The following is a 14,076-nucleotide window of genomic DNA, read 5'->3' as shown; positions in this document are numbered from 1 at the left end:
TCTACTTTCGAGGCAAGGTGTTTGACATTTCAGCTTAAAGGCTTGGGATCGTGAACATTCTTGAGGTGCCAATTAATGTTGTCATGACGGTATTTTCTTCTGGCTGTTAAACCTTTAGTGGCTTTTAGGATTAGGTGCACAAAACAGCTTAGTAGCAGAAATAAGCATTAGCAAAGATGGCAGATTGTCTCCGCACACTGTGTCAGCCAGCCGGGAGGGAAGTCGACCGGAAGTTGAAGTCGGCCACGTGCCGCCATCTTGTAGCAGAACTTCACTTGCGTTAGCATCCCATTGACTCCCATTCATTTTGGCGTCACTTTGACAGCGAGTAACTTTACATCTGAGGCGTTTAAAGACTCCATTTGTCCATTATTTATTTCTAAAGATACACGACAATGTATAAAGGGCTCCATTACCTTCTATGTTACATTATGGCCCCGTAGAAACAGTTTTTCTAAAAATAGGCTAACGATTGCATCATAACCACTCGAGTCTCTGTTGCGCAGTAGAGAAATTACCGTGCAGACAGGAGGAGAAGCTCGTAGGCAATCGGGGAGACGTCAAGAGAAAAGCCCATAGATACAAGCCCTGGCATTACATTTTAAAATACTATACAAAATAATTAATCAGAATACTTACTCCTCGCGTCAGAAACGGAAGTGCTAAAAATTGCTAAAAATGGGCTTCACTTGTCTCAATTGAGTTCCAATGGGGTCGCTATGTCCATTTCTTTTACTTTCTATGATGTCAGCCGAGAAACTGTCATTGAGGTGAATAAGAAGAATAAGAATGCTAACTCATATAGCTTTATCCAGATATTATATGGATTCTTCAAGTTGACTTTACTGGATTTGCTACAACAGATTATTCTTGTTATTGATTATAATCAAATAATATTTATTGTATGATTATAGAGGATAAACAGGTGACCATGTAGGTGAAGATGCTGGTCAATATATATCTGTTGCTGTCAGGTTTAATTAGAAAAGTCAGCATTTCTGGTTCTATACTTATGTGATAGACTGAGTGCAAAGGTAAAAATAAAATTCCCCTTTATATCAGGATAATTTCTGATCAGATTTTTTTGATTAAACATTAGAAGAAGAAAAAAGCTATATCTTAGAAAGGTGAGACATTCCTTCTTCATTCAGAAGGCATTCAATTTAAAGCAACTCAAAATAATAAAACATTAAGTGAGATATATTAGTTTAAACCATTAATGTCAGTTTGAAGCAGATCATGGTGTATTTTGTATAAAGTAAAAAAAAGAAAGAAATTGAACTGAAACGGGAATTTTGAAAGGCATTTATAAATAGTTTAAATGCAGTTCTTGATGTCAGTTTGGAGGAGAGCATGACAAATTTTGTAAAGCTGTTTTGAAAACCACCATACATTAAAATCTGTAGACATAAATGAAGATGATTAATTTAGCCCCTATGTGTCAATTTATTCCCAACCCCCATACCCCCACCCCCAGAATCTATAAATCCCCCCCATGTGACCTATGTAAGGGGGGAATTCCCTCAGTTTAAAAAACGAAATTCAGGCCCTGATATATATAGCTTTATTAACCAGAACACAGTGGGAGAAAGCTGCATTTGCATTAATCTGTTCCTGTAACATTCAATGCTATTGAACCAGATTTTGAGCAGTATGAGTAAAGGGGGAAAAAATAAGTGCTTGCATGAGTCAGATTTTGACTGATCTTGGGTCGATAAGGGGGATGACCTACAAGACCATGGTGGAGGATTTTCTACTCAACAGATCTGGAGCTCATCGACAAATATCTTATATCATAAGATGCTCTACCTTTACACAGAGTGCGCGTGATCGCAAAATGGAAAGTGAAAGAAAACAGCGAGCGCTCATTAAATTTTTTTTTCACAATTTAAATACTCCCCACTAATAGCGGCTCCCTGATATGCGAAAATTCTATGCAGTATTAGAATGTTTGCGGGAGCGGGTGGGCGGGTTCAGAGGTACGAAGTATGCTATATAGCGGTTGGGATAAAACTCAAAACGAAACAACTTGCATGAATCTTGTACACATTTAATATATATATATATCTCAATATTGCATTTTTTTAAATACTTTTTATTGTGGAATTTTTCATATTACGATCATACATTTAACATATCAGAGTTGACACAATATTTTTCTCTTCTTTTCTTTCCCCTTCCTTTCATTCTCCTTTCCTTCCCCCTACTCTCCCCTTTCCTACACTCAGTGAAAAAAAATACAAAAACCAAGGGAAGGAAATTATATATGCATACATACACCTGTGCATATATACATTCTTACACAGACATATAGCATATATACACCTATATATACATACGTACTTGTATACAATGATATGCATACATACATATATCCATATATACATTTTAACATACATACATACAAATATCCATATGGCTGCATCATATATCACAGAGATTACTTCCATACCTCATCTTATTGTACAAGTCCAGATCCATGCTTGGTTTTTGTTTTTCAATGCATGTGATTAGCATATGCGAACCATCTCTTCTTGAATAACTTCATTTTGCCTCTCATCTTATGTGTTATAATTTCATCTTCATACAAGTTTTCTACAGCCTCAAATCAATCCATTTATCTAACCTGGGTGGATCAGTTTTTTTTCAACCAAAAGTAATTTGTTTAATAGCAGTAGTTCTCAACACCCAGAAGATATAATGATTTTCTTTGTTTAAACCTTTCGACTGTATGCCAAGAATGTCATGTAGTTGTTCAAAATTAGTATTTTGACCGCAAATTTGTTCGATTAATTCCAACACACTAACCCAATATGGCTGGATTTTTGAGCAAGTGTAAAGGACATGAGCCAAATCAAGATTACATTCACCACACTCTCTCCAACAATATTTTGTTAGGTTTATATATTTACTAATTTTCAGGGTTGTTCTAAAGAATTGAACCAATATTTTCCACGCTTATTCCTGCCAATAGGGGAACTTTACATAACAGAAAACATTTTTACATGCCTGACTCCACTCCACTTCAGTCACTGTTATTCCAATATCTTTCTCCCAAGAGTATAAAATATTATTAATTTGGTTATCATTGTTATAATTTAGAATATTATACATTTTTGCATTTTTGAGAATTGATACAGTATCACCAAACAAAACACCCCTACTAACCACTGATACTTTGTGGGACAACCCAAGTGTCCCACTAGATAATAGTGATTACGTGCTATTGCTTTAAAGGGTAGTAGTTCCCTCAAATCCATTAAAATCAACAGTCTTTCTTTTGTGAAACATATAAGAAGATATTTTGAAGGTGAATGATGACAGGACTGATGGTGAACTCGTTGATTTGTTCTGAAAGTTGAATATCTTACATGAATTATTTTTTTATTAACAGTCTCAAACAAAGTCACTTTATAGGCCAGCATTAAAAAATTAATTGTCAAATATGGGTTGGCATTTCATCGTGTGACTTGCCTAGTCTTAATCAAACGAGACTTCCTTTTGGTAATAACAGCGCATAAGATCGTTCACATGATCCGCTATAGGTTCCTACTGAGCTGTTAAGCATACAGTCTTGAACAGAGAGATTAAATTAACATGAGCTCTGTGTGTGAGGTCTCGTTAAGGAAAATAAGTTTTAAGATTTTAGGGGGCCTTAGCAGGTACCTTTAAATGTGTGTTTTATAATGTTCCTTTGAAAATTCTTAAGTTGATGTGTTTTACGGCACATTGTGCGGTGGTTTAATTATGCATAAAAAGCCTGTGGTCTATTCCAGGCGACTCTTTAGTTGTTCAAGACTAAAAGAATCAGGTAAAGTATGCAGGGTTTATATATCTTTGAGTGTTCAGAGGCCATGTGTATTCAATGGACTCTCTATTATGTAGCACAGTAATAATAATCTCTATATTGTAGTTAGGAATAAGATTATTTTACAATAGGCAACACACAAAGCCTTAAATCTCACATGAACTTCCTCCTTTAATTTTGAAGAAATAGACTTTCATTTTGACAAAGGGACTTTCAGTGATTAGACCAACAATCCAAAAACAGCATGATTCAGAGAAGGGGTGGGCAACATTGCAAAAATATCATATAACAGTTTTATTTAATTTTTTTGATATTTTACGATTTTAACACAATTTTTTTTTGTTCTGTTGGTTATACTATTTTGTCTGAGCATTACATCCAAACTATTTTCCCTATTATAAAGACAAAGCCTTTCAAGGTATAATAAATGATAAAAAAGAATGATGATTCCTCTTAAAGCAACTGTATTAAAGTTTTTCAGTCAAGAGTATTGAGTGATTTTTCTCTGTTTTCTTGTTTCATTAACATTAATGGAATAGTTCACCCAAAAATACAAATTCTCTCATCTGTCTGTCAATTCTTAGTGTTTTATTTTTTACTATTATTTACTGACTTGTTTTAAACCTGAATGAGTTTCTTTCTTCTGCTGAACATACACATTATTTTGAAGAAGGTGGAAAACCAAACAGCTGCTGGTCCAGTTGACTTCCTTTTCCTACTATTAAATTCAACGTGGACCAGCAACTGTTTGGTTTAGCCATAGTCTTCATAATTTTTGTGTTCCGCACAAGAAAGAAAGAAACTAAATTTTAGGATGAACTGTTCCTTTAATGACAGTTGGCAGCATGTTAAGTACTGTCACTTTAAGACCTGCACGCATCAAATATACAGGCATGCATCAGTTTTCTCTCAACTGTTTATTTTAATATGTAAACTTTGTGTGTTTTGACTAGTGTTGTCAAAAGACCCGGTACTTCGTTACCAAGTCGGTACTAAAAAAAATTAAATAAGCCATGTTACCTGGTTTTTTTAAGTACCGGTGGTACGGAGTACCCGGTCAGCCCAATTCTTGACGCATACAGTGCTATGATTTCTGTGGAGCAGAAAACGCAGACAGAATCTCAAAATCCAATCATGAAAATTAAACTTACATTATAATATGGACAGTCACGGAATTTGTTAGCATAAATTAATCAAATCAAATCTCCATATGGACCAGTATCTGTAAATGTTAAGCCGCAGAAGTTGGTTGAAATATGAATCCTGCATGTTCTGCGCGTCTCTGTGTGAATGAATGAATGAATGGCAGAGACATGCGGGTTTGTTTACTACATAGACTGAAGCGCGTGACGCTTGCAGTAATTTCAGCATCTGCCGTGTCAATGAGGACATAAATACATAAACAACATCACCAGAACTGTTCTGAGTAGGGCTGTCACTTTTGAGAAAAATCTAATTTGAATGGATATCGAATATCATACAATGTATTTGAATATATTCGAATATCTACGTGCCACCCCCCACCCCCCCGCGCTTACAAAAAAACACCCTAGCCTAGGGGCCATTCACATATCGTGCCTAAGAACGCGTGGAAAACTCTAGGCTGTTGCTAAGCAACCATGACCTGCTCTCTCCATGAAGACGCGGAAATTTCAGCAAAGGATAAATGGATTTGCAGAACTGAAAATCGCTTGCAGTAGCTCTGCTACTAAATTTATTCCAAAATGGCAATCCATATATAGCTATGGTCAGCTGTTCCTTTATCTTGGCTGAGCTTTCAACGTTGTTACGGGAGAGGATGAAGCTGATTGGTTAGTTCTTGTCACATGACCTGCGGTGTGCTTGCGGCTCTCTGAAAAGTTGAGATTTTTTTAACTCGATGCAGTGCGGACGCGCCTGGAAAAATCGAGCGTGTCGCACCGCGTGCACGTTGCGACCGCGTCGCTTCCATTATGAGTGCGCATACCGCGCGCCTACATTGGAAATAACAAACATGAGCGCGAAAAAGATGCGATATGTGAACGGCCCCTAATGGAGATTCAATCACAAATGTTTAACAGTGAGTCATAAACAGGACTATTTGGATTATTATTATTTTTACTTAATGTTTGAAACAGCAGGTTATCAACTTAGAATATCAATTTATATGAAGTGCCACTATGCATATCCCACAACATTAGGCTAAATGAAAAAAGAAAAGAAAAAACGATTCAGAACAGGCACAAACAATAACGTGACAACTTAAACAGCAGCAGGAGTAAGGCATATAGCCTAGCCTACTGTATTTTCCGGACTATAAGTCGCACTTTTTTTTTACATAGTTTGGCTGGTCCTGCGACTTATAGTCAGGTGCGACTTATTTATCAAAATTAATTTGACATGAACCGAGAGAAATGAACCAAGAGAAAACATTACCGTCTACAGCCGCGAGAGGGCGCTCTATACTGCCAGAGATGCTGCTCATTGCTCCTGTAGTCCACACTGAGCAGCATAGAGCGCCCTCTCGTGGCTGTAGATGGTAATGTTTTCTCTTGGTTCTTGGTTCTAAATGAATGCGACTTATAGTCCAGTGCGACTTATATGTTTTTTTCCTCCTCATGACGTATTTTTGGACTGATGCGACTTATACTCAGGTGCGACTTGTAGTCCGAAAAATACGGTAATTCATTTCTTAATATTGTTTGCAAGAAACACCAGTCTATCTGATCTACTTGATCTGGATTAAGTGCGGCTCTCTTTTTATTTACAATGTTCCCCGCGGCGGAGAACACGTTCGGAGCGCACAGACGTGCCTGCCTGGCTACTACAGTGTTGCCAGATTGGAAATGCCCAAGTATCGTACCAGAAGTTCAAAATTATCGTGTTTGGAAGAAAATTATCGTACACGAGTCAAAAGAGTTATTTATTTATTTAGCTGTTTCTGCGTGGTGCAGTAACTCCACATCTGAGCCGCTGTCATCGGAATCCTGCGTGTTGCCAGATGTTGAAGGGGTTCTTTCTGTCATGGACCGCAACTAGTGCTCATTGGCTTTAAAGAAGGGCACTCTCCTACATTCTTAACACACCCTTCGTACATCGTACAGAGGTAAAAATTATCGTACAAATACGATAATTATCGTACGTCTGGCAACACTGGGCTACTAGCTATTATTCGCTTGATTTGGTCATGGGCCTACGCTACAATACGTCTAGAGTGCCCTCTACTGGATAAGATGGCAAAGAATAAAATAAAAAACAAACGGTCCAATCATAGACTGTAAAAAATGCGCTACACATGGCATTTTAAAATACGGATATTTTATTTATAGTTCGATTACGGATATTTCACGTCATGTTCGAATGCATATTCGAATATCTAATAAAACGTGACAGCCCTAGTTCTGAGTCACTTCACAAGCATTTTACCGTTTCATTTGAGTAAAACCAGTGTCAATTTAAAGGGATTCATGGTATTAGTGATAAAAAGTGTTTTTTTCTTTAATTAGCATATTTTTGTGTTTTGCTTTGGTACCGAAATTGGTACCGAGAACCGTGGATTTTCACTGGTATCGGTACCGAATACTGAAATTTTGGTACCGTGACAACACTAGTTTTGACAGTATTAGTGCAAAAGATAACTTAGTTCAGAACTCATGTGCACTCAGAAAAAGTGCATGTCAGAACAGCACATGCATGAAACGTTAAACTGGCAAGGATTTAAAGCAAATATGCAAATAATGTAATTTTGTGGCTGTGCATAAGTGTAGTGCCCTGTGAGTGCAATTCTGCCATTTACACTGAATGTACAGTGTGTTGCGTTGTATGGTATATTGAGACGGATACACAAAAAATTGATTCTTCAAACGATTGATTTCTTCATATGTCCACGATCAAAAATATTCGTATTGCACACCCCTAATTCAGAGTTTGCTTAGATCTTAATTCTTGAACATCTGCATTATTGGCATGCATATTCATCTTGAACCACCTACTTAACAGTACATGTTGCTTGACTCCCCAACTGATGTAACATCCTGTTCTTGATGCAGAAGCTATTTTTAAGCCTAGCTGCAGGAGTTTTAGTGTGATGATTTGTAACATTGTTTAGGTGTCTGAATGCTTCAGGGATTCTTATTTGAATTGAGAGATGAACAATATATGGGTAGCTATATCAGTATTGGCAAACACATTTAAGATGATAAATTGCAGTCATATGACACATCATTTCTAGATGTCCTACCTATTGTTAAAGACATAGTAAAATGTTTTCCATCCATGGCACACATGCATTTTTTTATTTATTTTTGTAATAACTGTGAAAGTTATATTTCCCATTTCCCATTTTTACAAAAGAGTTGGCAGTTGGCACGTATAATTCCTTCATTCCAGTGGTTCATAGTAAGGCATAATTTTCATTATTTATGAATTTTTTTATTTACAGAATTTTATTTAGTGCCAGATGAAGCATATTAGGAATTATCATAGCAGTCAAACTTTCTGTATCGGTACATTCCTATTAAGGATCCTACTCTCAGCAGTTCCTTGCCAACGAGTCTCCCTGTAGCCCCCCGCACCATTGTTAAATTGACTTGACAAGCATTAAAAATCCCTCTGATTAGTATCTGGCCTCCTGTGTGATAATCACCGTCCTCCTTTTCAGATGGTCTGGGTAATAGCCCTCTGCTGTCTGATGGACTTCACAGACTGAAGTTTCACAGGGGAAAAACTACAGCCATCAAAGTATTCATTCCTGCCTTGTCCATGAAAATGCTGGACCATTACTTATGCTGGCTTCTTCCTAATAATATTTAGGATCTGCTGCTGACCTTTTGAAGCCAATTTACAGAAGCTGTTCAGCTGAATCATATGCAGTTGGCTGTAGTTTAGGTCTGTTAACTGAAAGCCTAGACAAAAATTGCATGTATTTAGGCCATTTGGTGAAGTATGAAGTTTGGCTATGTAAACAAACAAACAAAAAAGCAGTTTGATGGTCAGTTCTTTGTTGGAATATTTGGTTAAAGCAACCAGAAAGACTTCATAAGTGTTCCTTAAACATATTGATGTGTCAGGATCCCTATTCTGTAAAATTACTGTTTACTGTAGTTTTCATTTTATTTTATTTGATGGCTACTTAAGGCCTGATTAGCTCAAATCTCTCCCTCCACCCACTCCTACACACCCACCTACCAACACTTACACATGTCCCGTACACCCTCCCCTCTGCACTAAATCACTATACTTGAGTTCTAAACATCAAACCTCATTCCATATTGCTGTAGAAGAGCGGTCCTTGTCTGAGTTGACAGCGAATGACCTGTTCCTCCAACTCCTGTTGAGACAGAAAGAGGTAAGCTGCAGCCAGATCTGCACATCCTAAACATTTTCAATTGGGATAGACAGTCAAAAGCCAGTCCTAGTTATGTGCGGATCAGAAGTTGAGCAAGGAGACGGCAACACACTTAAAAAGGTGATTAACATGTTTTGGAGTTGGTGGTTTTGAAAGTTGCCGCCTGTTTTGCTTGGAGTGTTTTGGATTGATTGTTTAATGTGTATTTGACTTGGTATCATTGTTAAAGTTAGCCTAACCCATTCTCTAAAATTCTAGGTTAATTCAGGTTACTCAACTGATGTTATTTGCTCTCTCTTTGTGTGATCTCAGCCGCTCTGAATGTTTTTATGAGGTGTTAACCAGTTACAAAAATAAGCATGTTTATGGACAGGTGACAGTTTTAAGTTTTGTGATTTGGGTGAAAACATTTCTGTTTGTTCTTAGTATAAAGCCAGTCCTTGTCATCTTACAATCATCGTACATTTATCTCAACAAACCTAACCATGTTACTACCGTGCATTAGAGTGCAGGTCCTCCATGAACTGATTGGCATGCTGTTATGGACCTTCTGGAGTGTCTATTTATTTTAGAGGTGTGTGTGTGTTTGGAGTCAAGAGGTCATGCTTTTTGAGGCTTTGATTCTTGACTCCACCCAGACACACACTCATGCCCATTTAACCAGTGCTGGATCCTCTTTTTTTGGACTAGATACTTCTTGAAAGACCTTTTTAGATGTTTTTGTTTGGTAGCCTACATTCGCTGGACTGAGATCCTGGTCCTGGTGCAGCGATATATCATTTCCCAGAATGCCTTGTGCTGGCAAACGTGTAAGTTCCCATCTGCTGTGTGGCATCTGCTCATCTCTCAAGCCTTGATGCTTCTCCTGACATACAATGTGAAATATGACTTATTGAATGCATTGATGTATCAAGGACAGATTATATATCTAAAGTTAATGTTTGAAGAAATTTGCTCCCATATTGCTTGGCTAAGTCACAGATCATAGAATTGTTCTTCAGCCTGCTAAAATTCACATTGACTGACCACTAAATGTGTTGGCACAGACATAAATCAGAGGGGATTAGTAGCCTAATCACCACAAAGTTGTTTGCTGTTGTAAAAGCTGCTTTATTTGATCCAGACAAGTCCCATTGTAACCCTGTTTAGCCCAGCATCTGTCTTACAGTAAACTAGATTGTAAACAGGACTTTACCGGAGGTTGACTCACGCCTGACTTGTGAGAGACATTCAGTCTTGGCAGAAGCCTTGTGAGAGTCATATGATGCATCTTAAGGGCTCTCTTTCTTCCTATGTTGCTCAGAGGCTCAGGTTAATGTATAATAACAGTTCGTGGGGAAGCCTGTCAGTTCATTCCAGGATAGATTCTGTGAAATGTAGTAAAATATAGCTTGTCAGTTTCTAATTTCTTTTAAGTTTTGTTGAAGCTGGTTACATAATTAATTCAGCACATCACAGCCTGTGTCACTTGGAGTTCGTATTCTGCCATTATGGAGAGTAACATGACGTGTTCTATGTCAGAAGCACCACAAGCATGCATCGTAATGCTCTCCATAATGGCACCAGATGGAATTAGGAGAATTGTTGAGAAATGTATGAATTTTTATTTTTTTGCTTTGCAGACAGAGTATTCTTATAGCTTTGTAAAATTATGGTTTAATCACTGATGTCACATGTACAATTTTAACAATGTCCTTCCTACCTTTATGGGCATAGGAAGATTTCAGTTGTCTTGCTGTCTATGAAGGCTCAGAGAGCTCTCGGATTTCATAATTTGTTTTAATTTGTGTTGTGAAGATAAACGAAGGTCTTATGAGTTTGGAACCACATGAGGGTGAGTAATTAATGACTGAATTTAAATTTTAGGGTGAACTATCCCTTTAATTGGTTTTGTTTTCTGCTCAGACTTTTATAGCCAAAGGTGGATCACAATGTAATAACATACAGGGATATTAGAGATGCTAATACAATCAATAAATATAAGTAAATATTCTTTGGTAGGATCATCCATATCTTGGCCTCTTTGGATGGTTTTTAGTGAAGGTCATCACAGACATGCAGCAATAAGAAGAATCACACAATCAGCCACAATCCCTGAGACCCTGAGTGCTGATTTCAGCCTCTGTGTGTGAGGACACTATTAATACACCTCACTTAATGGCACACTGCTCTTCTCATTCATAGCTAAGTAGAACGGGTGCTTATGGAAAAATTTGCTTTCAGTTTATCCCTCCCATTACCAACCAAACACAACACAGTGTTCAGAAAGCATGACTCTGTCCAGACGATAGCTCTGCAGACAAGAACAGATGATGTCTATAGTATCATCTGTTGTGATACAGCATGCATTTGTTCTGTATTGCACTAAATTTGCTGCAAGGATTGGTGATTCAACACTAAACGTACATTTTAACATTTGACATCATATAAGAATTAGGTTTAACTCTTACTTAAAATAAGCTGGAAATTAAAATGCATTTAGAATTATAACATAATTTAAGTTATAGGGCAGAAAATGTATGTTTATATAATTTAATATAGTTAATATCACACGAAAAGGGAAGGTTTTTTTCTCCAAAAGTCAGCATGATTACAAATGTGATATTGATTATACAACATTTCAATAAACTGTAAGTGTAATATTTTAAGAGACTCACAATGACTCCTTTAACAGTGTATTGCTGCTACCTATTTGCAGTGCAGTGTTAATTACACATTTAATGTACCTTCATTTTTTTATAATTTCAAACATCAAACTTTTTATGTTTAAAATATCAAAACATTATTTATGGATTTGTAACTGCAGGTTAAAGTTTTCCATGTCCCTCACAGCTGCATTAAACCGTGTGTAAAAGCATCTAAATGCCACTTCAAATGCAGCTGAAGATTTAAGATACAAATTTTGTTGATACTGATTTAATTTGCTGGGTAACAGCCCAAATGCAACAATTTGACTCAAAAGATGGTACATACAGAAAAAAAATGGACTGACCACACCAAATATGAAGAATATCAAAAAATTCAGGAGTCAGCTGTCCACGGTAGTCTTCAGTATATCGGCACAATAACACACTCCGCTAAATATAGTCTAATTATTGTTATGGATAAAATCCCAGTAAATTATAGAGATATCTTTTGGTAATATCGCACAACCATAATTTGTTATTTAATTGATAGAATAATTTATTGATGATTGTTTAAATTCATAGAAAAAAGCTAAAATGTAAAAGTTTAGCATTTTATACAACTTTTTTGTTTTTAATAATCTGAGCTGTAAATTATGTAAACTGTAAATAATTGTACATATTAATATGGTACTATAGACATTGCCCTACCCTGCTCATATGGTGTTACATTTATTTGTGCAGGTCTTTAAAAAAGGTCTTAAAAATCCTGCAGAAACCCAGTCTAGAATTTGTCTTATGATGTCTCTGCAGCATATGACTTTGCTGGATTTAGGATTTTTTTTTACAACATGTTAAGCCATTTTTGGGATGGCATATAACTAACAAAGAGCATATTGAGTCAGCACATTATGAGCACCCCTGCCCCATCCTATCTCCTGAAGGGTTCATAGGTCTCTCATGTTTATAAACACTGTACTGTCGAGAGGAAGGATCATAATTATACCATGTTTTACCAAGTTCACGCACTTTAACAAGCTGGAGTACAGGCTGTCGTAAGTACTGCTTACAGGGTGTTTTGACTTAAAGAATCATTCAATAAATTAGATTCTTTTGTATTGTATGCATGGCTAATTTTTTTTGGCTATAGGTTTTAGTTTTCCCCTGTGGTTGATTAACACTTGTTCTTATGCAGTTGGGGGAATTTTTTTTTTGTGTGTGTGTTTGTCTTCTTTTTATTCTCAGAACCGTTGCGCAAGAAATCTTAAGTCATAGCAAATGTTTAAGCTAATTGTTATTGCACATATAAACAAGCTAACTATTTATTTTCATTTATTTTTATTCCACTGTATCCCACCAGTGCTGTGATCTTTATGTACTTTGCAATGACTTTTGTTAGGCGGATGTATGATTCCTTCTAATAGGGAAGTTATGTTTGATAAATGATTATCTGACTGCAATATATTCCTCACATTTTACACTCTGAGGCATATGTGACCCTGGACCACAAAACCAGTCTTAATGTAGGTATCCATTTTTTGTCATATTTCCGCAACATGATAAACTCATGAAAGTCCACTGCAAAAGCTGAAGTATGTTGTTGTGTTTACATATTGTTTTTAAAATACCAGATTTCTAGAAAAAGGAATATTGGCTTTATCTGCTATAAATTAGCAGAATATAGTATGCAGTACAAGCTACAGAAAAAAAAAATGGCAGTGCTTTTGGAATAAAACTTTTGGGAACACACACCCAGATCCATTTCACAAACATTTTTTTTTATTTGTGGCTCTTGTATGCAGATGGAAGAAAATACTCTTTCTCATGCTGAGCTCTCTGTTTTGTTTGATCACACTTTTCCCTCCAGGCTCACAGTAGTTGCTGTAGGGGGACCATTAAGGCTCTTCAGTACTTTTCCAGCTGGGAATCTATCAGCCCCCTGGAAAAAGGAATAGATCAATTTTTTTTATTATTATTATCCTACAATAACATGACTCAAGATGTAAACCCATTTAGATTTTTATTTTTAGATTAATGTCGGGTTATGTGCAGCAAACATCTGCATTCTGTAAAATAGGTTTTGGTTAGGGTCTTTTGTACATACTACTTTAAAAATGATGACTTTAAAGGAGTTACTACCAAAGATGAGCATGACTGAAAGTTTTTTTTCTTCCTACTAACATCAGAGTATAAAAATAAAAACCCCAACAATAAAAAGAACTACTTAGATGATTACCATAAAAGTCCATAAATGTTGCCAGTAGTTCATAGTGTTGTTGAAACATTACGGTGACACCATTTTTCCAGTCTGTTTATGT

The 14,076-nt window shown here is 36.5% G+C and overlaps 1 long non-coding RNA gene across 2 annotated transcripts in view; it reads right to left on the bottom strand.

The window, feature by feature from the left end:
- The window catches only part of LOC132095170 (uncharacterized), a 37,617-nt gene extending 23,928 nt beyond the window's left edge, over positions 1-13,689 (bottom strand). Inside the window, exons 1-3 of one of the 2 annotated variants that reach the window (XR_009422425.1) lie at positions 13,509-13,689; positions 9,047-9,116; positions 8,571-8,691 (exon numbers count right to left, since the gene is read on the bottom strand). This is a non-coding gene — a long non-coding RNA (uncharacterized LOC132095170). Of the gene's footprint in view, positions 1-8,570; positions 8,692-9,046; positions 9,117-13,508 lie in introns of those variants that run through there. The other variant, XR_009422426.1, reaches the window with a different exon arrangement.
- Between the last annotated feature and the right edge of the window lie 387 nt (positions 13,690-14,076).

This window comes from Carassius carassius, chromosome 19, assembly GCF_963082965.1.
Source record: "Carassius carassius chromosome 19, fCarCar2.1, whole genome shotgun sequence".
Taxonomy (NCBI): domain Eukaryota; kingdom Metazoa; phylum Chordata; class Actinopteri; order Cypriniformes; family Cyprinidae; genus Carassius; species Carassius carassius.
The sequence above is the reverse complement of the archived record's forward strand: the minus strand, read 5'-3'. Positions and strand labels throughout refer to the sequence as shown.